Source organism: Lepisosteus platostomus, chromosome 8 (assembly GCF_059453375.1).
Source record: "Lepisosteus platostomus isolate fLepPlt1 chromosome 8, fLepPlt1.hap1, whole genome shotgun sequence".
Taxonomy (NCBI): Eukaryota; Metazoa; Chordata; class Actinopteri; order Semionotiformes; family Lepisosteidae; genus Lepisosteus; species Lepisosteus platostomus.
This window is the reverse complement of record NC_142618.1, coordinates 15223470-15240967: the sequence shown is the minus strand read 5'-3', so window position 1 is coordinate 15240967 and position 17498 is coordinate 15223470. Positions and strand designations below refer to the sequence as shown.

At 54.5% G+C, this 17498-nt stretch overlaps 31 non-coding genes across 31 annotated transcripts; 12 read left to right on the top strand and 19 right to left on the bottom strand.

Moving 5' to 3' along the window:
* The first annotated feature begins 86 nt into the window (after positions 1 to 86).
* On the top strand, positions 87 to 158 carry trnaq-uug (transfer RNA glutamine (anticodon UUG)). The gene has a single exon. It is a non-coding gene; the product is annotated as a tRNA-Gln (tRNA).
* Positions 159 to 437: 279 nt separating this feature from the next.
* Positions 438 to 509, bottom strand: trnae-cuc (transfer RNA glutamic acid (anticodon CUC)). Its single transcript has one exon. It is a non-coding gene; the product is annotated as a tRNA-Glu (tRNA).
* A 1054-nt stretch (positions 510 to 1563) lies between these two features.
* trnat-ugu (transfer RNA threonine (anticodon UGU)) lies at positions 1564 to 1636 on the bottom strand. Its single transcript has one exon. It is a non-coding gene; the product is annotated as a tRNA-Thr (tRNA).
* A 202-nt stretch (positions 1637 to 1838) lies between these two features.
* On the top strand, positions 1839 to 1910 carry trnaq-cug (transfer RNA glutamine (anticodon CUG)). Its single transcript has one exon. It is a non-coding gene; the product is annotated as a tRNA-Gln (tRNA).
* Positions 1911 to 1996: 86 nt separating this feature from the next.
* Positions 1997 to 2068, bottom strand: trnae-cuc (transfer RNA glutamic acid (anticodon CUC)). Its single transcript has one exon. It is a non-coding gene; the product is annotated as a tRNA-Glu (tRNA).
* Positions 2069 to 2806: 738 nt separating this feature from the next.
* trnat-ugu (transfer RNA threonine (anticodon UGU)) lies at positions 2807 to 2879 on the bottom strand. The gene has a single exon. It is a non-coding gene; the product is annotated as a tRNA-Thr (tRNA).
* Positions 2880 to 3052: 173 nt separating this feature from the next.
* Positions 3053 to 3124, top strand: trnaq-uug (transfer RNA glutamine (anticodon UUG)). Its single transcript has one exon. It is a non-coding gene; the product is annotated as a tRNA-Gln (tRNA).
* Positions 3125 to 3403: 279 nt separating this feature from the next.
* trnae-cuc (transfer RNA glutamic acid (anticodon CUC)) lies at positions 3404 to 3475 on the bottom strand. Its single transcript has one exon. It is a non-coding gene; the product is annotated as a tRNA-Glu (tRNA).
* A 1054-nt stretch (positions 3476 to 4529) lies between these two features.
* On the bottom strand, positions 4530 to 4602 carry trnat-ugu (transfer RNA threonine (anticodon UGU)). The gene has a single exon. It is a non-coding gene; the product is annotated as a tRNA-Thr (tRNA).
* A 202-nt stretch (positions 4603 to 4804) lies between these two features.
* Positions 4805 to 4876, top strand: trnaq-cug (transfer RNA glutamine (anticodon CUG)). The gene has a single exon. It is a non-coding gene; the product is annotated as a tRNA-Gln (tRNA).
* A 900-nt stretch (positions 4877 to 5776) lies between these two features.
* On the bottom strand, positions 5777 to 5849 carry trnat-ugu (transfer RNA threonine (anticodon UGU)). The gene has a single exon. It is a non-coding gene; the product is annotated as a tRNA-Thr (tRNA).
* A 168-nt stretch (positions 5850 to 6017) lies between these two features.
* trnaq-uug (transfer RNA glutamine (anticodon UUG)) lies at positions 6018 to 6089 on the top strand. Its single transcript has one exon. It is a non-coding gene; the product is annotated as a tRNA-Gln (tRNA).
* A 278-nt stretch (positions 6090 to 6367) lies between these two features.
* trnae-cuc (transfer RNA glutamic acid (anticodon CUC)) lies at positions 6368 to 6439 on the bottom strand. Its single transcript has one exon. It is a non-coding gene; the product is annotated as a tRNA-Glu (tRNA).
* A 1066-nt stretch (positions 6440 to 7505) lies between these two features.
* trnat-ugu (transfer RNA threonine (anticodon UGU)) lies at positions 7506 to 7578 on the bottom strand. The gene has a single exon. It is a non-coding gene; the product is annotated as a tRNA-Thr (tRNA).
* A 202-nt stretch (positions 7579 to 7780) lies between these two features.
* trnaq-cug (transfer RNA glutamine (anticodon CUG)) lies at positions 7781 to 7852 on the top strand. The gene has a single exon. It is a non-coding gene; the product is annotated as a tRNA-Gln (tRNA).
* Positions 7853 to 8752: 900 nt separating this feature from the next.
* Positions 8753 to 8825, bottom strand: trnat-ugu (transfer RNA threonine (anticodon UGU)). Its single transcript has one exon. It is a non-coding gene; the product is annotated as a tRNA-Thr (tRNA).
* A 173-nt stretch (positions 8826 to 8998) lies between these two features.
* On the top strand, positions 8999 to 9070 carry trnaq-uug (transfer RNA glutamine (anticodon UUG)). The gene has a single exon. It is a non-coding gene; the product is annotated as a tRNA-Gln (tRNA).
* Positions 9071 to 9348: 278 nt separating this feature from the next.
* trnae-cuc (transfer RNA glutamic acid (anticodon CUC)) lies at positions 9349 to 9420 on the bottom strand. The gene has a single exon. It is a non-coding gene; the product is annotated as a tRNA-Glu (tRNA).
* Positions 9421 to 10485: 1065 nt separating this feature from the next.
* On the bottom strand, positions 10486 to 10558 carry trnat-ugu (transfer RNA threonine (anticodon UGU)). Its single transcript has one exon. It is a non-coding gene; the product is annotated as a tRNA-Thr (tRNA).
* A 172-nt stretch (positions 10559 to 10730) lies between these two features.
* Positions 10731 to 10802, top strand: trnaq-uug (transfer RNA glutamine (anticodon UUG)). The gene has a single exon. It is a non-coding gene; the product is annotated as a tRNA-Gln (tRNA).
* A 278-nt stretch (positions 10803 to 11080) lies between these two features.
* trnae-cuc (transfer RNA glutamic acid (anticodon CUC)) lies at positions 11081 to 11152 on the bottom strand. Its single transcript has one exon. It is a non-coding gene; the product is annotated as a tRNA-Glu (tRNA).
* Positions 11153 to 12217: 1065 nt separating this feature from the next.
* Positions 12218 to 12290, bottom strand: trnat-ugu (transfer RNA threonine (anticodon UGU)). Its single transcript has one exon. It is a non-coding gene; the product is annotated as a tRNA-Thr (tRNA).
* Positions 12291 to 12462: 172 nt separating this feature from the next.
* trnaq-uug (transfer RNA glutamine (anticodon UUG)) lies at positions 12463 to 12534 on the top strand. The gene has a single exon. It is a non-coding gene; the product is annotated as a tRNA-Gln (tRNA).
* A 278-nt stretch (positions 12535 to 12812) lies between these two features.
* trnae-cuc (transfer RNA glutamic acid (anticodon CUC)) lies at positions 12813 to 12884 on the bottom strand. Its single transcript has one exon. It is a non-coding gene; the product is annotated as a tRNA-Glu (tRNA).
* Positions 12885 to 13950: 1066 nt separating this feature from the next.
* On the bottom strand, positions 13951 to 14023 carry trnat-ugu (transfer RNA threonine (anticodon UGU)). The gene has a single exon. It is a non-coding gene; the product is annotated as a tRNA-Thr (tRNA).
* Positions 14024 to 14225: 202 nt separating this feature from the next.
* On the top strand, positions 14226 to 14297 carry trnaq-cug (transfer RNA glutamine (anticodon CUG)). Its single transcript has one exon. It is a non-coding gene; the product is annotated as a tRNA-Gln (tRNA).
* Positions 14298 to 15197: 900 nt separating this feature from the next.
* trnat-ugu (transfer RNA threonine (anticodon UGU)) lies at positions 15198 to 15270 on the bottom strand. The gene has a single exon. It is a non-coding gene; the product is annotated as a tRNA-Thr (tRNA).
* A 173-nt stretch (positions 15271 to 15443) lies between these two features.
* Positions 15444 to 15515, top strand: trnaq-uug (transfer RNA glutamine (anticodon UUG)). The gene has a single exon. It is a non-coding gene; the product is annotated as a tRNA-Gln (tRNA).
* A 278-nt stretch (positions 15516 to 15793) lies between these two features.
* On the bottom strand, positions 15794 to 15865 carry trnae-cuc (transfer RNA glutamic acid (anticodon CUC)). Its single transcript has one exon. It is a non-coding gene; the product is annotated as a tRNA-Glu (tRNA).
* Positions 15866 to 16930: 1065 nt separating this feature from the next.
* trnat-ugu (transfer RNA threonine (anticodon UGU)) lies at positions 16931 to 17003 on the bottom strand. The gene has a single exon. It is a non-coding gene; the product is annotated as a tRNA-Thr (tRNA).
* A 172-nt stretch (positions 17004 to 17175) lies between these two features.
* trnaq-uug (transfer RNA glutamine (anticodon UUG)) lies at positions 17176 to 17247 on the top strand. Its single transcript has one exon. It is a non-coding gene; the product is annotated as a tRNA-Gln (tRNA).
* The last annotated feature ends 251 nt before the right edge of the window (positions 17248 to 17498 follow it).

Sequence of the window (17498 nt, the reverse complement as noted above, 5' to 3'; positions counted from 1 at the left end):
CTACACAATGGAGAAAGCAAAGAAAGGACGCCACGGCGAAGCTGAAGTCTTGCACAGGCCCATGGAAGTCGCCCCAGCTCTCGTGTGGTTCCATGGTGTAATGGTTAGCACTCTGGGCTTTGAATCCAGCGATCCGAGTTCAAGTCTCGGTGGAACCTGTTGTGGGTGACGTTGAAATCGGGACCTGTGTATGGAATCGTGGGCTGCTTTCCTTGCGTGCTCTGCTGTGGGCAAAGAAACCTGCTTTTACTCATCAGCCTTTCTAGGACCTGCAAGATATCACCCACTACTGCAGACGATTGAGTGTACAGCAGACATGCGTGTATTTTATGACAGAGGTTCCTGCGTCGTCAAAATACCCGGAACACCTCCTCCGAGTTCAACGTCTTGCACGGCTCTAAGGGTAACAAACGGGGTGTGGGAAAAAAAGGCCACACTTCCCTGACCGGGAATCGAACCCGGGCCGCGGCGGTGAGAGCGCCGAATCCTAACCACTAGACCACCAGGGACACGGGGAAAAGCCCTCTCCCGTCTGTGGCGTGCCCGCAGTGCGACCGACGTCGGCTCTGAAAGCGGGGCCAGGCTCGGCAATCTTTAATTGAGACAGAGACTCATCCACCAGCGATTTTAAAACTGCAGTAACCCGTTGAAGACACGACCCCGCCTGCCGTCGTCACTTAGATCTAACCCGCAAAAGAATCACTGCTACAACAGCTTCCGCGACACAATGGTCAGCCAACTGGGGGAGGAACTGTGTTGTGAAAAACTGGAAAGACACAACAGGGAAACCCACGAGGTTCAGTGTCATACAGACTAGTGTCGCTTGACAGACAAAACTTGCAGTACAAGATTTCTAAAGATTCTTCACAATCACAGGAGTTACAGCCATCACACATCGGTGGGTTAACACTCACACACACAAAGAAAACCACATCGCCCAGCACAAAGAAGAAAACAAGACTTACACCAAGTTGAGAGCACTTTGCCGCTGGGGGAACGGAATCACGACTGTCTTCGATATTGACGCCAGGCTTTCCCTACACAAGGCCAGAACCAGACCGTGAAAAGATGGCTCCGGGATGCCCGCGCTGCTCAGGTCGAGCCCGTTATGCCAAAGCAGCCTGTGGCGGGCAATGAAAACTCAAGCAGCCAGTGTGTCTGCTTCCTGGTCTGCAAAGGCTCTCCAGGAAAATCTCTCTTGCGCTTCTGCTGAACTGCTGCTTCATCTACACAGGGGCCCCCGCCTTCTTAATCAAGGAGTCCAATGGCAGCATTAGTCGCAAGTGCTCGTCAGTTCCCACACAGTCGGGGAGGAGCCCGGGACTTGATGAGGACAACGACAGCCAGCTTGGCATTGTTTTCCTCGGCACCTATCAATTATCACAGCAGGGTGTGACGTCCCCGGGGCGTGGGGTGTGAGTGAGGGACAGGAAGCAAGCAAGAGACAGAGGAAGTCAAGAGCCACCACACCCTGTTGCTTGCCAGTAATCACACAACTATGGCCCTCAGCTGATACCCCTTTACAAGTGGGAGACCCTGCTCCGAGTCCAGCCCGAGTGCAAAAGGCCCCAGCGAGATTTGAACTCGCGACCCCTGGTTTACAAGACCAGTGCTCTAACCCCTGAGCTATGGAGCCACGAGGCTCCAGGTCCTGACTCACGCGCACACAAACGTACCGAGTCAAGCAGCTGGCAACATGAGGGAGACACGGTGCCCGGCTCAGCTACACAGCGGAGAGAGCAGAGAAAGGACGCCACGGCGAAGCTGAAGTCTTGCACAGGCCCATGGAAGACACCGAAGATCACCAAGGGAATCGACAGTCGCCCCGGCTCTTGTGTGGTTCCATGGTGTAATGGTTAGCACTCTGGACTCTGAATCCAGCGATCCGAGTTCAAATCTCGGTGGAACCTTTTGTGGGTGACATTGGAATTGGTGTCTGGAATGCCAAACGGGAATTCCCGCTGAAATAAACGGGGTGGGGGGAAAAAAGCCACGCTTCCCTGACCAGGAACCGAACCTGGGCCGCAGCGGTGAGAGCGCCGAATCCTAACCACTAGACCACCAGGGACACAGGGAAAGGCCCTCTCCCATCTGTGGCGTGCCCGCAGCGCGACCGACGTCGGCTCTTAAAGCGGGGCCAAGCTCGGCAATCTTGAATTGAGACAAAGACTCATCCACCCGCTATTTTAAAACTGCAGTAACGCGTTGAAGACACGACCCCGCCTGCCGTCGTCACTTAGATCTAACCCGTAAAAGAATCACTGCTGCAACAGCTTCCGTGACGCAATGGTCAGCCACCTGGGGGAGGAACCGTGGTGTGAATGACTGGAAGGACAACAGGGAAACCCACGAGGTTCAGTGTCATACAGACTAGTTTCGCTTGACAGAAAATGAAATCACAAGTAGCCAGTGTGTCTGTAAAGGCTCTCCAGGAAAATTTCTCACGCTTCTGCTGAACTGCTGCTTCATCTACGCAGGGGCCCCCGCCTTCTTAATCAAGGAGTCCAATGGCAGCATTTGTCGCAAGTGCTCGTCAGTTCCCACACAGTCGGGGAAGAGCCCGGGACTTGATGAGGACAACGACAGCCAGCTTGGCATTGTTTTCCTCGGCACCTATCAATTATCACAGCAGGGTATGACGTCCCCGGGGCGTGGGGTGTGAGTGAGGGACAGGAAGCAGGCAAGAGACAGAAGAAGCCAAGAGCCACCACACCCTGTTGCTTACCAGTATTCACACAATTACGGCCCTCAGCTGATACCCCTTTACAAGCGGGAGACCCTGCTCCGCGTCCAGCCCGAGTGCAAAAGGCCCCAGCGAGATTTGAACTCGCGACCCCTGGTTGACAAGACCAGTGCTCTAACCCCTGAGCTACGGAGCCACGAGGCTCCAGACCCTGACTCACGCACACACAAACGTACCGAGTCACGCAGCTGGCTACATGTGGGAGACACGGTGCCCGGCTCAGCTACACAATGGAGAAAGCAAAGAAAGGACGCCACGGCGAAGCTGAAGTCTTGCACAGGCCCATGGAAGTCGCCCCAGCTCTCGTGTGGTTCCATGGTGTAATGGTTAGCACTCTGGGCTTTGAATCCAGCGATCCGAGTTCAAGTCTCGGTGGAACCTGTTGTGGGTGACGTTGAAATTGGGACCTGTGTATGGAATCGTGGGCTGCTTTCCTTGCGTGCTCTGCTGTGGGCAAAGAAACCTGCTTTTACTCATCAGCCTTTCTAGGACCTGCAAGATATCACCCACTACTGCAGACGATTGAGTGTACAGCAGACATGCGTGTATTTTATGACAGAGGTTCCTGCGTCGTCAAAATACCCGGAACACCTCCTCCGAGTTCAACGTCTTGCACGGCTCTAAGGGTAACAAACGGGGTGTGGGAAAAAAAGGCCACACTTCCCTGACCGGGAATCGAACCCAGGCCGCGGCGGTGAGAGCGCCGAATCCTAACCACTAGACCACCAGGGACACGGGGAAAAGCCCTCTCCCGTCTGTGGCGTGCCCGCAGTGCGACCGACGTCGGCTCTGAAAGCGGGGCCAGGCTCGGCAATCTTTAATTGAGACAGAGACTCATCCACCAGCGATTTTAAAACTGCAGTAACCCGTTGAAGACACGACCCCGCCTGCCGTCGTCACTTAGATCTAACCCGCAAAAGAATCACTGCTACAACAGCTTCCGCGACACAATGGTCAGCCAACTGGGGGAGGAACTGTGTTGTGAAAAACTGGAAAGACACAACAGGGAAACCCACGAGGTTCAGTGTCATACAGACTAGTGTCGCTTGACAGACAAAACTTGCAGTACAAGATTTCTAAAGATTCTTCACAATCACAGGAGTTACAGCCATCACACATCGGTGGGTTAACACTCACACACACAAAGAAAACCACATCGCCCAGCACAAAGAAGAAAACAAGACTTACACCAAGTTGAGAGCACTTTGCCGCTGGGGGAACGGAATCACGACTGTCTTCGATATTGACGCCAGGCTTTCCCTACACAAGGCCAGAACCAGACCGTGAAAAGATGGCTCCGGGATGCCCGCGCTGCTCAGGTCGAGCCCGTTATGCCAAAGCAGCCTGTGGCGGGCAATGAAAACTCAAGCAGCCAGTGTGTCTGCTTCCTGGTCTGCAAAGGCTCTCCAGGAAAATCTCTCTTGCGCTTCTGCTGAACTGCTGCTTCATCTACACAGGGGCCCCCGCCTTCTTAATCAAGGAGTCCAATGGCAGCATTAGTCGCAAGTGCTCGTCAGTTCCCACACAGTCGGGGAGGAGCCCGGGACTTGATGAGGACAACGACAGCCAGCTTGGCATTGTTTTCCTCGGCACCTATCAATTATCACAGCAGGGTGTGACGTCCCCGGGGCGTGGGGTGTGAGTGAGGGACAGGAAGCAAGCAAGAGACAGAGGAAGTCAAGAGCCACCACACCCTGTTGCTTGCCAGTAATCACACAACTATGGCCCTCAGCTGATACCCCTTTACAAGTGGGAGACCCTGCTCCGAGTCCAGCCCGAGTGCAAAAGGCCCCAGCGAGATTTGAACTCGCGACCCCTGGTTTACAAGACCAGTGCTCTAACCCCTGAGCTATGGAGCCACGAGGCTCCAGGTCCTGACTCACGCGCACACAAACGTACCGAGTCAAGCAGCTGGCAACATGAGGGAGACACGGTGCCCGGCTCAGCTACACAGCGGAGAGAGCAGAGAAAGGACGCCACGGCGAAGCTGAAGTCTTGCACAGGCCCATGGAAGACACCGAAGATCACCAAGGGAATCGACAGTCGCCCTGGCTCTTGTGTGGTTCCATGGTGTAATGGTTAGCACTCTGGACTCTGAATCCAGCGATCTGAGTTCAAATCTCGGTGGAACCTTTTGTGGGTGACATTGGAATTGGTGTCTTGAATGCCAAACGGGAATTCCCGCTGAAATAAACGGGGTGGGGGGAAAAAAGCCACGCTTCCCTGACCAGGAACCGAACCTGGGCCGCAGCGGTGAGAGCGCCGAACCCTAACCACTAGACCACCAGGGACACAGGGAAAGGCCCTCTCCCATCTGTGGCGTGCCCGCAGCGCGACCGACGTCGGCTCTTAAAGCGGGGCCATGCTCGGTAATCTTTAATTGAGACAGAGACTCATCCACCCGCGATTTTAAAACTGCAGTAACGCGTTGAAGACACGACCCCGCCTGCCGTCGTCACTTAGATCTAACCCGTAAAAGAATCACTGGTACAACAGCTTCCGTGACGCAATGGTCAGCCACCTGGGGGAGGAACCGTGGTGTGAATGACTGGAAGGACACAACAGGGAAACCCACGAGGTTCAGTGTCATACAGACTAGTTTCGCTTGACAGAAAATGAAATCACAAGTAGCCAGTGTGTTTGTAAAGGCTCTCCAGGAAAATCTCTCTCACGCTTCTGCTGAACTGCTGCTTCATCTACGCAGGGGCCCCCGCCTTCTTAATCAAGGAGTCCAATGGCAGCATTTGTCGCAAGTGCTCGTCACTTCCCACACAGTCGGGGAAGAGCCCGGGACTTGATGAGGACAACGACAGCCAGCTTGGCATTGTTTTCCTCGGCACCTATCAATTATCACAGCAGGGTATGACGTCCCCGGGGCGTGGGGTGTGAGTGAGGGACAGGAAGCAGGCAAGAGACAGAGAAAGCCAAGAGCCACCACACCCTGTTGCTTGCCAGTATTCACACAATTACGGCCCTCAGCTGATACCCCTTTACAAGCGGGAGACCCTGCTCCGCGTCCAGCCCGAATGCAAAAGGCCCCAGCGAGATTTGAACTCGCGACCCCTGGTTTACAAGACCAGTGCTCTAACCCCTGAGCTATGGAGCCACAAGGCTCCAGACCCTGACTCACGCACACACAAACGTACCGAGTCAGCAGCTGGCTACATGTGGGAGACACGGTGCCCGGCTCAGCTACACAATGGAGAAAGCAAAGGACGCCACGGCGAAGCTGAAGTCTTGCACAGGCCCATGGAAGTCGCCCCAGCTCTCGTGTGGTTCCATGGTGTAATGGTTAGCACTCTGGGCTTTGAATCCAGCGATCCGAGTTCAAGTCTCGGTGGAACCTGTTGTGGGTGACATTGAAATCGGAACCTGTGTATGGAATCGTGGGCTGCTTTCCTTGCGTGCTCTGCTGTGGGCAAAGAAACCTGCTTTTACTCATCAGCCTTTCTAGGACCTGCAAGATATCACCCACTACTGCAGACGATTGAGTGTACAGCAGACATGCGTGTATTTTATGACAGAGGTTCCTGCGTCGTCAAAATACCCGGAACACCTCCTCCGAGTTCAACGTCTTGCACGGCTCTAAGGGTAACAAACGGGGTGTGGGAAAAAAGGCCACACTTCCCTGACCGGGAATCGAACCCGGGCCGCGGCGGTGAGAGCGCCGAATCCTAACCACTAGACCACCAGGGACACGGGGAAAAGCCCTCTCCCGTCTGTGGCGTGCCCGCAGTGCGACCGACGTCGGCTCTGAAAGCGGGGCCAAGCTCGGCAATCTTGAATTGAGACAGAGACTCGTCCACCAGCGATTCTTAAAACTGCAGTAACCCGTTGAAGACACGACCCCGCCTGCCGTCGTCACTTAGATCTAACCCGCAAAAGAATCACTGCTACAACAGCTTCCGCGACACAATGGTCAGCCAACTGGGGGAGGAACTGTGTTGTGAAAAACTGGAAAGACACAACAGGGAAACCCACGAGGTTCAGTGTCATACAGACTAGTGTCGCTTGACAGACAAAACTTGCAGTACAAGATTTCTAAAGATTCTTCACAATCACAGGAGTTACAGCCATCACACATCGGTGGGTTAACACTCACACACACAAAGAAAACCACATCGCCCAGCACAAAGAAGAAAACAAGACTTACACCAAGTTGAGAGCACTTTGCCGCTGGGGGAACGGAATCACGACTGTCTTCGATATTGACGCCAGGCTTTCCCTACACAAGGCCAGAACCAGACCGTGAAAAGATGGCTCCGGGATGCCCGCACTGCTCAGGTCGAGCCCGTTATGCCAAAGCAGCCTGTGGCGGGCAATGAAAACTCAAGCAGCCAGTGTGTCTGCTTCCTGGTCTGCAAAGGCTCTCCAGGAAAATCTCTCTTGCGCTTCTGCTGAACTGCTGCGTCATCTACACAGGGGCCCCCGCCTTCTTAATCAAGGAGTCCAATGGCAGCATTAGTCGCAAGTGCTCGTCAGTTCCCACACAGTCGGGGAGGAGCCCGGGACTTGATGAGGACAACGACAGCCAGCTTGGCATTGTTTTCCTCGGCACCTATCAATTATCACAGCAGGGTGTGACGTCCCCGGGGCGTGGGGTGTGAGTGAGGGACAGGAAGCAAGCAAGAGACAGAGGAAGTCAAGAGCCACCACACCCTGTTGCTTGCCAGTAATCACACAACTATGGCCCTCAGCTGATACCCCTTTACAAGTGGGAGACCCTGCTCCGAGTCCAGCCCGAGTGCAAAAGGAGGGCAAAAGGCCCCAGCGAGATTTGAACTCACGACCCCTGGTTTACAAGACCAGTGCTCTAACCCCTGAGCTATGGAGCCACAAGGCTCCAGGTCCTGACTCACGCGCACACAAACGTACCGAGTCAAGCAGCTGGCAACATGAGGGAGACACGGTGCCCGGCTCAGCTACACAGCGGAGAGAGCAGAGAAAGGACGCCACGGCGAAGCTGAAGTCTTGCACAGGCCCATGGAAGACACCGAAGATCACCAAGGGAATCGACAGTCGCCCCGGCTCTCGTGTGGTTCCATGGTGTAATGGTTAGCACTCTGGACTCTGAATCCAGCGATCCGAGTTCAAATCTCGGTGGAACCTTTTGTGGGTGACATTGGAATTGGTGTCTGGAATGCGAAACGGGAATTCCCGCTGAAATAAACGGGGTGGGGGGAAAAAAGCCACGCTTCCCTGACCAGGAACCAAACCTGGGCCGCAGCGGTGAGAGCGCCGAATCCTAACCGCTAGACCACCAGGGACACAGGGAAAGGCCCTCTCCCATCTGTGGCGTGCCCGCAGCGCGACCGACGTCGGCTCTTAAAGCGGGGCCAAGCTCGGCAATCTTTAATTGAGACAGAGACTCATCCACCCGCGATTTTAAAACTGCAGTAACGCGTTGAAGACACGACCCCGCCTGCCGTCGTCACTTAGATCTAACCTGTAAAAGAATCACTGCTACAACAGCTTCCGCGACGCAATGGTCAGCCACCTGGGGGAGGAACCGTGGTGTGAATGACTGGAAGGACACAACAGGGAAACCCACGAGGTTCAGTGTCATACAGACTAGTTTCGCTTGACAGAAAATGAAATCACAAGTTGCCAGTGTGTCTGTAAAGGCACTCCAGGAAAATCTCTCTCACGCTTCTGCTGAACTGCTGCTTCATCTACGCAGGGGCCCCCGCCTTCTTAATCAAGGAGTCCAATGGCAGCATTTGTCGCAAGTGCTCGTCAGTTCCCACACAGTCGGGGAAGAGCCCGGGACTTGATGAGGACAACGACAGCCAGCTTGGCATTGTTTTCCTCGGCACCTATCAATTATCACAGCAGGGTATGACGTCCCCGGGGCGTGGGGTGTGAGTGAGGGACAGGAAGCAGGCAAGAGACAGAGAAAGCCAAGAGCCACCACACCCTGTTGCTTGCCAGTATTCACACAATTACGGCCCTCAGCTGATACCCCTTTACAAGCGGGAGACCCTGCTCCGCGTCCAGCCCGAGTGCAAAAGGCCCCAGCGAGATTTGAACTCGCGACCCCTGGTTTACAAGACCAGTGCTCTAACCCCTGAGTTATGGAGCCACAAGGCTCCAGACCCTGACTCACGCACACACAAACGTACCGAGTCACGCAGCTGGCTACATGTGGGAGACACGGTGCCCGGCTCAGCTACACAATGGAGAAAGCAAAGAAAGGACGCCACGGCGAAGCTGAAGTCTTGCACAGGCCCATGGAAGTCGCCCCAGCTCTCGTGTGGTTCCATGGTGTAATGGTTAGCACTCTGGGCTTTGAATCCAGCGATCCGAGTTCAAGTCTCGGTGGAACCTGTTGTGGGTGACATTGGAATCGGAACCTGTGTATGGAATCGTGGGCTGCTTTCCTTGCGTGCTCTGCTGTGGGCAAAGAAACCTGCTTTTACTCATCAGCCTTTCTAGGACCTGCAAGATATCACCCACTACTGCAGCCGATTGAGTGTACAGCAGACATGCGTGTATTTTATGACAGAGGTTCCTGCGTCGTCAAAATACCCGGAACACCTCCTCCGAGTTCAACGTCTTGCACGGCTCTAAGGGTAACAAACGGGGTGTGGGAAAAAAGGCCACACTTCCCTGACCGGGAATCGAACCCGGGCCGCGGCGGTGAGAGCGCCGAATCCTAACCACTAGACCACCAGGGACACGGGGAAAAGCCCTCTCCCGTCTGTGGCGTGCCCGCAGTGCGACCGACGTCGGCTCTGAAAGCGGGGCCAAGCTCGGCAATCTTGAATTGAGACAGAGACTCATCCACCAGCGATTTTAAAACTGCAGTAACCCGTTGAAGACACGACCCCGCCTGCCGTCGTCACTTAGATCTAACCCGCAAAAGAATCACTGCTACAACAGCTTCCGCGACACAATGGTCAGCCAACTGGGGGAGGAACTGTGTTGTGAAAAACTGGAAAGACACAACAGGGAAACCCACGAGGTTCAGTGTCATACAGACTAGTGTCGCTTGACAGACAAAACTTGCAGTACAAGATTTCTAAAGATTCTTCACAATCACAGGAGTTACAGCCATCACACATCGGTGGGTTAACACTCACACACACAAAGAAAACCACATCGCCCAGCACAAAGAAGAAAACAAGACTTACACCAAGTTGAGAGCACTTTGCCGCTGGGGGAACGGAATCACGACTGTCTTCGATATTGACGCCAGGCTTTCCCTACACAAGGCCAGAACCAGACCGTGAAAAGATGGCTCCGGGATGCCCGCGCTGCTCAGGTCGAGCCCGTTATGCCAAAGCAGCCTGTGGCGGGCAATGAAAACTCAAGCAGCCAGTGTGTCTGCTTCCTGGTCTGCAAAGGCTCTCCAGGAAAATCTCTCTTGCGCTTCTGCTGAACTGCTGCGTCATCTACACAGGGGCCCCCGCCTTCTTAATCAAGGAGTCCAATGGCAGCATTAGTCGCAAGTGCTCGTCAGTTCCCACACAGTCGGGGAGGAGCCCGGGACTTGATGAGGACAACGACAGCCAGCTTGGCATTGTTTTCCTCGGCACCTATCAATTATCACAGCAGGGTGTGACGTCCCCGGGGCGTGGGGTGTGAGTGAGGGACAGGAAGCAAGCAAGAGACAGAGGAAGTCAAGAGCCACCACACCCTGTTGCTTGCCAGTAATCACACAACTATGGCCCTCAGCTGATACCCCTTTACAAGAGGGAGACCCTGCTCCGAGTCCAGCCCGAGTGCAAAAGGAGGGCAAAAGGCCCCAGCGAGATTTGAACTCGCGACCCCTGGTTTACAAGGCCAGTGCTCTAACCCCTGAGCTATGGAGCCTCAAGGCTCCAGACCCTGACTCACGCACACACAAACGTACCGAGTCACCAGCTGGCTACATGTGGGAGACACGGTGCCCGGCTCAGCTACACAATGGAGAAAGCAAAGAAAGGACGCCACGGCGAAGCTGAAGTCTTGCACAGGCCCATGGAAGTCGCCCCAGCTCTCGTGTGGTTCCATGGTGTAATGGTTAGCACTCTGGGCTTTGAATCCAGCGATCCGAGTTCAAGTCTCGGTGGAACCTGTTGTGGGTGACATTGAAATCGGAACCTGTGTATGGAATCGTGGGCTGCTTTCCTTGCGTGCCCTGCTGTGGGCAAAGAAACCTGCTTTTACTCATCAGCCTTTCTAGGACCTGCAAGATATCACCCACTACTGCAGACGATTGAGTGTACAGCAGACATGCGTGTATGTTATGACAGAGGTTCCTGCGTCGTCAAAATACCCGGAACACCTCCTCCGAGTTCAACGTCTTGCACGGCTCTAAGGGTAACAAACGGGGTGTGGGAAAAAAGGCCACACTTCCCTGACCGGGAATCGAACCCGGGCCGCGGCGGTGAGAGCGCCGAATCCTAACCACTAGACCACCAGGGACACGGGGAAAAGCCCTCTCCCGTCTGTGGCGTGCCCGCAGTGCGACCGACGTCGGCTCTGAAAGCGGGGCCAAGCTCGGCAATCTTGAATTGAGACAGAGACTCATCCACCAGCGATTTTAAAACTGCAGTAACCCGTTGAAGACACGACCCCGCCTGCCGTCGTCACTTAGATCTAACCCGCAAAAGAATCACTGCTACAACAGCTTCCGCGACACAATGGTCAGCCAACTGGGGGAGGAACTGTGTTGTGAAAAACTGGAAAGACACAACAGGGAAACCCACGAGGTTCAGTGTCATACAGACTAGTGTCGCTTGACAGACAAAACTTGCAGTACAAGATTTCTAAAGATTCTTCACAATCACAGGAGTTACAGCCATCACACATCGGTGGGTTAACACTCACACACACAAAGAAAACCACATCGCCCAGCACAAAGAAGAAAACAAGACTTACACCAAGTTGAGAGCACTTTGCCGCTGGGGGAACGGAATCACGACTGTCTTCGATATTGACGCCAGGCTTTCCCTACACAAGGCCAGAACCAGACCGTGAAAAGATGGCTCCGGGATGCCCGCGCTGCTCAGGTCGAGCCCGTTATGCCAAAGCAGCCTGTGGCGGGCAATGAAAACTCAAGCAGCCAGTGTGTCTGCTTCCTGGTCTGCAAAGGCTCTCCAGGAAAATCTCTCTTGCGCTTCTGCTGAACTGCTGCGTCATCTACACAGGGGCCCCCGCCTTCTTAATCAAGGAGTCCAATGGCAGCATTAGTCGCAAGTGCTCGTCAGTTCCCACACAGTCGGGGAGGAGCCCGGGACTTGATGAGGACAACGACAGCCAGCTTGGCATTGTTTTCCTCGGCACCTATCAATTATCACAGCAGGGTGTGACGTCCCCGGGGCGTGGGGTGTGAGTGAGGGACAGGAAGCAAGCAAGAGACAGAGGAAGTCAAGAGCCACCACACCCTGTTGCTTGCCAGTAATCACACAACTATGGCCCTCAGCTGATACCCCTTTACAAGTGGGAGACCCTGCTCCGAGTCCAGCCCGAGTGCAAAAGGAGGGCAAAAGGCCCCAGCGAGATTTGAACTCGCGACCCCTGGTTTACAAGGCCAGTGCTCTAACCCCTGAGCTATGGAGCCTCAAGGCTCCAGACCCTGACTCACGCACACACAAACGTACCGAGTCAGCAGCTGGCTACATGTGGGAGACACGGTGCCCGGCTCAGCTACACAATGGAGAAAGCAAAGAAAGGACGCCACGGCGAAGCTGAAGTCTTGCACAGGCCCATGGAAGTCGCCCCAGCTCTCGTGTGGTTCCATGGTGTAATGGTTAGCACTCTGGGCTTTGAATCCAGCGATCCGAGTTCAAGTCTCGGTGGAACCTGTTGTGGGTGACATTGAAATCGGAACCTGTGTATGGAATCGTGGGCTGCTTTCCTTGCGTGCTCTGCTGTGGGCAAAGAAACCTGCTTTTACTCATCAGCCTTTCTAGGACCTGCAAGATATCACCCACTACTGCAGACGATTGAGTGTACAGCAGACATGCGTGTATTTTATGACAGAGGTTCCTGCGTCGTCAAAATACCCGGAACACCTCCTCCGAGTTCAACGTCTTGCACGGCTCTAAGGGTAACAAACGGGGTGTGGGAAAAAAGGCCACACTTCCCTGACCGGGAATCGAACCCGGGCCGCGGCGGTGAGAGCGCCGAATCCTAACCACTAGACCACCAGGGACACGGGGAAAAGCCCTCTCCCGTCTGTGGCGTGCCCGCAGTGCGACCGACGTCGGCTCTGAAAGCGGGGCCAAGCTCGGCAATCTTGAATTGAGACAGAGACTCGTCCACCAGCGATTCTTAAAACTGCAGTAACCCGTTGAAGACACGACCCCGCCTGCCGTCGTCACTTAGATCTAACCCGCAAAAGAATCACTGCTACAACAGCTTCCGCGACACAATGGTCAGCCAACTGGGGGAGGAACTGTGTTGTGAAAAACTGGAAAGACACAACAGGGAAACCCACGAGGTTCAGTGTCATACAGACTAGTGTCGCTTGACAGACAAAACTTGCAGTACAAGATTTCTAAAGATTCTTCACAATCACAGGAGTTACAGCCATCACACATCGGTGGGTTAACACTCACACACACAAAGAAAACCACATCGCCCAGCACAAAGAAGAAAACAAGACTTACACCAAGTTGAGAGCACTTTGCCGCTGGGGGAACGGAATCACGACTGTCTTCGATATTGACGCCAGGCTTTCCCTACACAAGGCCAGAACCAGACCGTGAAAAGATGGCTCCGGGATGCCCGCACTGCTCAGGTCGAGCCCGTTATGCCAAAGCAGCCTGTGGCGGGCAATGAAAACTCAAGCAGCCAGTGTGTCTGCTTCCTGGTCTGCAAAGGCTCTCCAGGAAAATCTCTCTTGCGCTTCTGCTGAACTGCTGCGTCATCTACACAGGGGCCCCCGCCTTCTTAATCAAGGAGTCCAATGGCAGCATTAGTCGCAAGTGCTCGTCAGTTCCCACACAGTCGGGGAGGAGCCCGGGACTTGATGAGGACAACGACAGCCAGCTTGGCATTGTTTTCCTCGGCACCTATCAATTATCACAGCAGGGTGTGACGTCCCCGGGGCGTGGGGTGTGAGTGAGGGACAGGAAGCAAGCAAGAGACAGAGGAAGTCAAGAGCCACCACACCCTGTTGCTTGCCAGTAATCACACAACTATGGCCCTCAGCTGATACCCCTTTACAAGTGGGAGACCCTGCTCCGAGTCCAGCCCGAGTGCAAAAGGAGGGCAAAAGGCCCCAGCGAGATTTGAACTCACGACCCCTGGTTTACAAGACCAGTGCTCTAACCCCTGAGCTATGGAGCCACAAGGCTCCAGGTCCTGACTCACGCGCACACAAACGTACCGAGTCAAGCAGCTGGCAACATGAGGGAGACACGGTGCCCGGCTCAGCTACACAGCGGAGAGAGCAGAGAAAGGACGCCACGGCGAAGCTGAAGTCTTGCACAGGCCCATGGAAGACACCGAAGATCACCAAGGGAATCGACAGTCGCCCCGGCTCTCGTGTGGTTCCATGGTGTAATGGTTAGCACTCTGGACTCTGAATCCAGCGATCCGAGTTCAAATCTCGGTGGAACCTTTTGTGGGTGACATTGGAATTGGTGTCTGGAATGCGAAACGGGAATTCCCGCTGAAATAAACGGGGTGGGGGGAAAAAAGCCACGCTTCCCTGACCAGGAACCAAACCTGGGCCGCAGCGGTGAGAGCGCCGAATCCTAACCGCTAGACCACCAGGGACACAGGGAAAGGCCCTCTCCCATCTGTGGCGTGCCCGCAGCGCGACCGACGTCGGCTCTTAAAGCGGGGCCAAGCTCGGCAATCTTTAATTGAGACAGAGACTCATCCACCCGCGATTTTAAAACTGCAGTAACGCGTTGAAGACACGACCCCGCCTGCCGTCGTCACTTAGATCTAACCTGTAAAAGAATCACTGCTACAACAGCTTCCGCGACGCAATGGTCAGCCACCTGGGGGAGGAACCGTGGTGTGAATGACTGGAAGGACACAACAGGGAAACCCACGAGGTTCAGTGTCATACAGACTAGTTTCGCTTGACAGAAAATGAAATCACAAGTTGCCAGTGTGTCTGTAAAGGCACTCCAGGAAAATCTCTCTCACGCTTCTGCTGAACTGCTGCTTCATCTACGCAGGGGCCCCCGCCTTCTTAATCAAGGAGTCCAATGGCAGCATTTGTCGCAAGTGCTCGTCAGTTCCCACACAGTCGGGGAAGAGCCCGGGACTTGATGAGGACAACGACAGCCAGCTTGGCATTGTTTTCCTCGGCACCTATCAATTATCACAGCAGGGTATGACGTCCCCGGGGCGTGGGGTGTGAGTGAGGGACAGGAAGCAGGCAAGAGACAGAGAAAGCCAAGAGCCACCACACCCTGTTGCTTGCCAGTATTCACACAATTACGGCCCTCAGCTGATACCCCTTTACAAGCGGGAGACCCTGCTCCGCGTCCAGCCCGAGTGCAAAAGGCCCCAGCGAGATTTGAACTCGCGACCCCTGGTTTACAAGACCAGTGCTCTAACCCCTGAGTTATGGAGCCACAAGGCTCCAGACCCTGACTCACGCACACACAAACGTACCGAGTCACGCAGCTGGCTACATGTGGGAGACACGGTGCCCGGCTCAGCTACACAATGGAGAAAGCAAAGAAAGGACGCCACGGCGAAGCTGAAGTCTTGCACAGGCCCATGGAAGTCGCCCCAGCTCTCGTGTGGTTCCATGGTGTAATGGTTAGCACTCTGGGCTTTGAATCCAGCGATCCGAGTTCAAGTCTCGGTGGAACCTGTTGTGGGTGACATTGGAATCGGAACCTGTGTATGGAATCGTGGGCTGCTTTCCTTGCGTGCTCTGCTGTGGGCAAAGAAACCTGCTTTTACTCATCAGCCTTTCTAGGACCTGCAAGATATCACCCACTACTGCAGCCGATTGAGTGTACAGCAGACATGCGTGTATTTTATGACAGAGGTTCCTGCGTCGTCAAAATACCCGGAACACCTCCTCCGAGTTCAACGTCTTGCACGGCTCTAAGGGTAACAAACGGGGTGTGGGAAAAAAGGCCACACTTCCCTGACCGGGAATCGAACCCGGGCCGCGGCGGTGAGAGCGCCGAATCCTAACCACTAGACCACCAGGGACACGGGGAAAAGCCCTCTCCCGTCTGTGGCGTGCCCGCAGTGCGACCGACGTCGGCTCTGAAAGCGGGGCCAAGCTCGGCAATCTTGAATTGAGACAGAGACTCATCCACCAGCGATTTTAAAACTGCAGTAACCCGTTGAAGACACGACCCCGCCTGCCGTCGTCACTTAGATCTAACCCGCAAAAGAATCACTGCTACAACAGCTTCCGCGACACAATGGTCAGCCAACTGGGGGAGGAACTGTGTTGTGAAAAACTGGAAAGACACAACAGGGAAACCCACGAGGTTCAGTGTCATACAGACTAGTGTCGCTTGACAGACAAAACTTGCAGTACAAGATTTCTAAAGATTCTTCACAATCACAGGAGTTACAGCCATCACACATCGGTGGGTTAACACTCACACACACAAAGAAAACCACATCGCCCAGCACAAAGAAGAAAACAAGACTTACACCAAGTTGAGAGCACTTTGCCGCTGGGGGAACGGAATCACGACTGTCTTCGATATTGACGCCAGGCTTTCCCTACACAAGGCCAGAACCAGACCGTGAAAAGATGGCTCCGGGATGCCCGCGCTGCTCAGGTCGAGCCCGTTATGCCAAAGCAGCCTGTGGCGGGCAATGAAAACTCAAGCAGCCAGTGTGTCTGCTTCCTGGTCTGCAAAGGCTCTCCAGGAAAATCTCTCTTGCGCTTCTGCTGAACTGCTGCGTCATCTACACAGGGGCCCCCGCCTTCTTAATCAAGGAGTCCAATGGCAGCATTAGTCGCAAGTGCTCGTCAGTTCCCACACAGTCGGGGAGGAGCCCGGGACTTGATGAGGACAACGACAGCCAGCTTGGCATTGTTTTCCTCGGCACCTATCAATTATCACAGCAGGGTGTGACGTCCCCGGGGCGTGGGGTGTGAGTGAGGGACAGGAAGCAAGCAAGAGACAGAGGAAGTCAAGAGCCACCACACCCTGTTGCTTGCCAGTAATCACACAACTATGGCCCTCAGCTGATACCCCTTTACAAGAGGGAGACCCTGCTCCGAGTCCAGCCCGAGTGCAAAAGGAGGGCAAAAGGCCCCAGCGAGATTTGAACTCGCGACCCCTGGTTTACAAGGCCAGTGCTCTAACCCCTGAGCTATGGAGCCTCAAGGCTCCAGACCCTGACTCACGCACACACAAACGTACCGAGTCACCAGCTGGCTACATGTGGGAGACACGGTGCCCGGCTCAGCTACACAATGGAGAAAGCAAAGAAAGGACGCCACGGCGAAGCTGAAGTCTTGCACAGGCCCATGGAAGTCGCCCCAGCTCTCGTGTGGTTCCATGGTGTAATGGTTAGCACTCTGGGCTTTGAATCCAGCGATCCGAGTTCAAGTCTCGGTGGAACCTGTTGTGGGTGACATTGAAATCGGAACCTGTGTATGGAATCGTGGGCTGCTTTCCTTGCGTGCCCTGCTGTGGGCAAAGAAACCTGCTTTTACTCATCAGCCTTTCTAGGACCTGCAAGATATCACCCACTACTGCAGACGATTGAGTGTACAGCAGACATGCGTGTATGTTATGACAGAGGTTCCTGCGTCGTCAAAATACCCGGAACACCTCCTCCGAGTTCAACGTCTTGCACGGCTCTAAGGGTAACA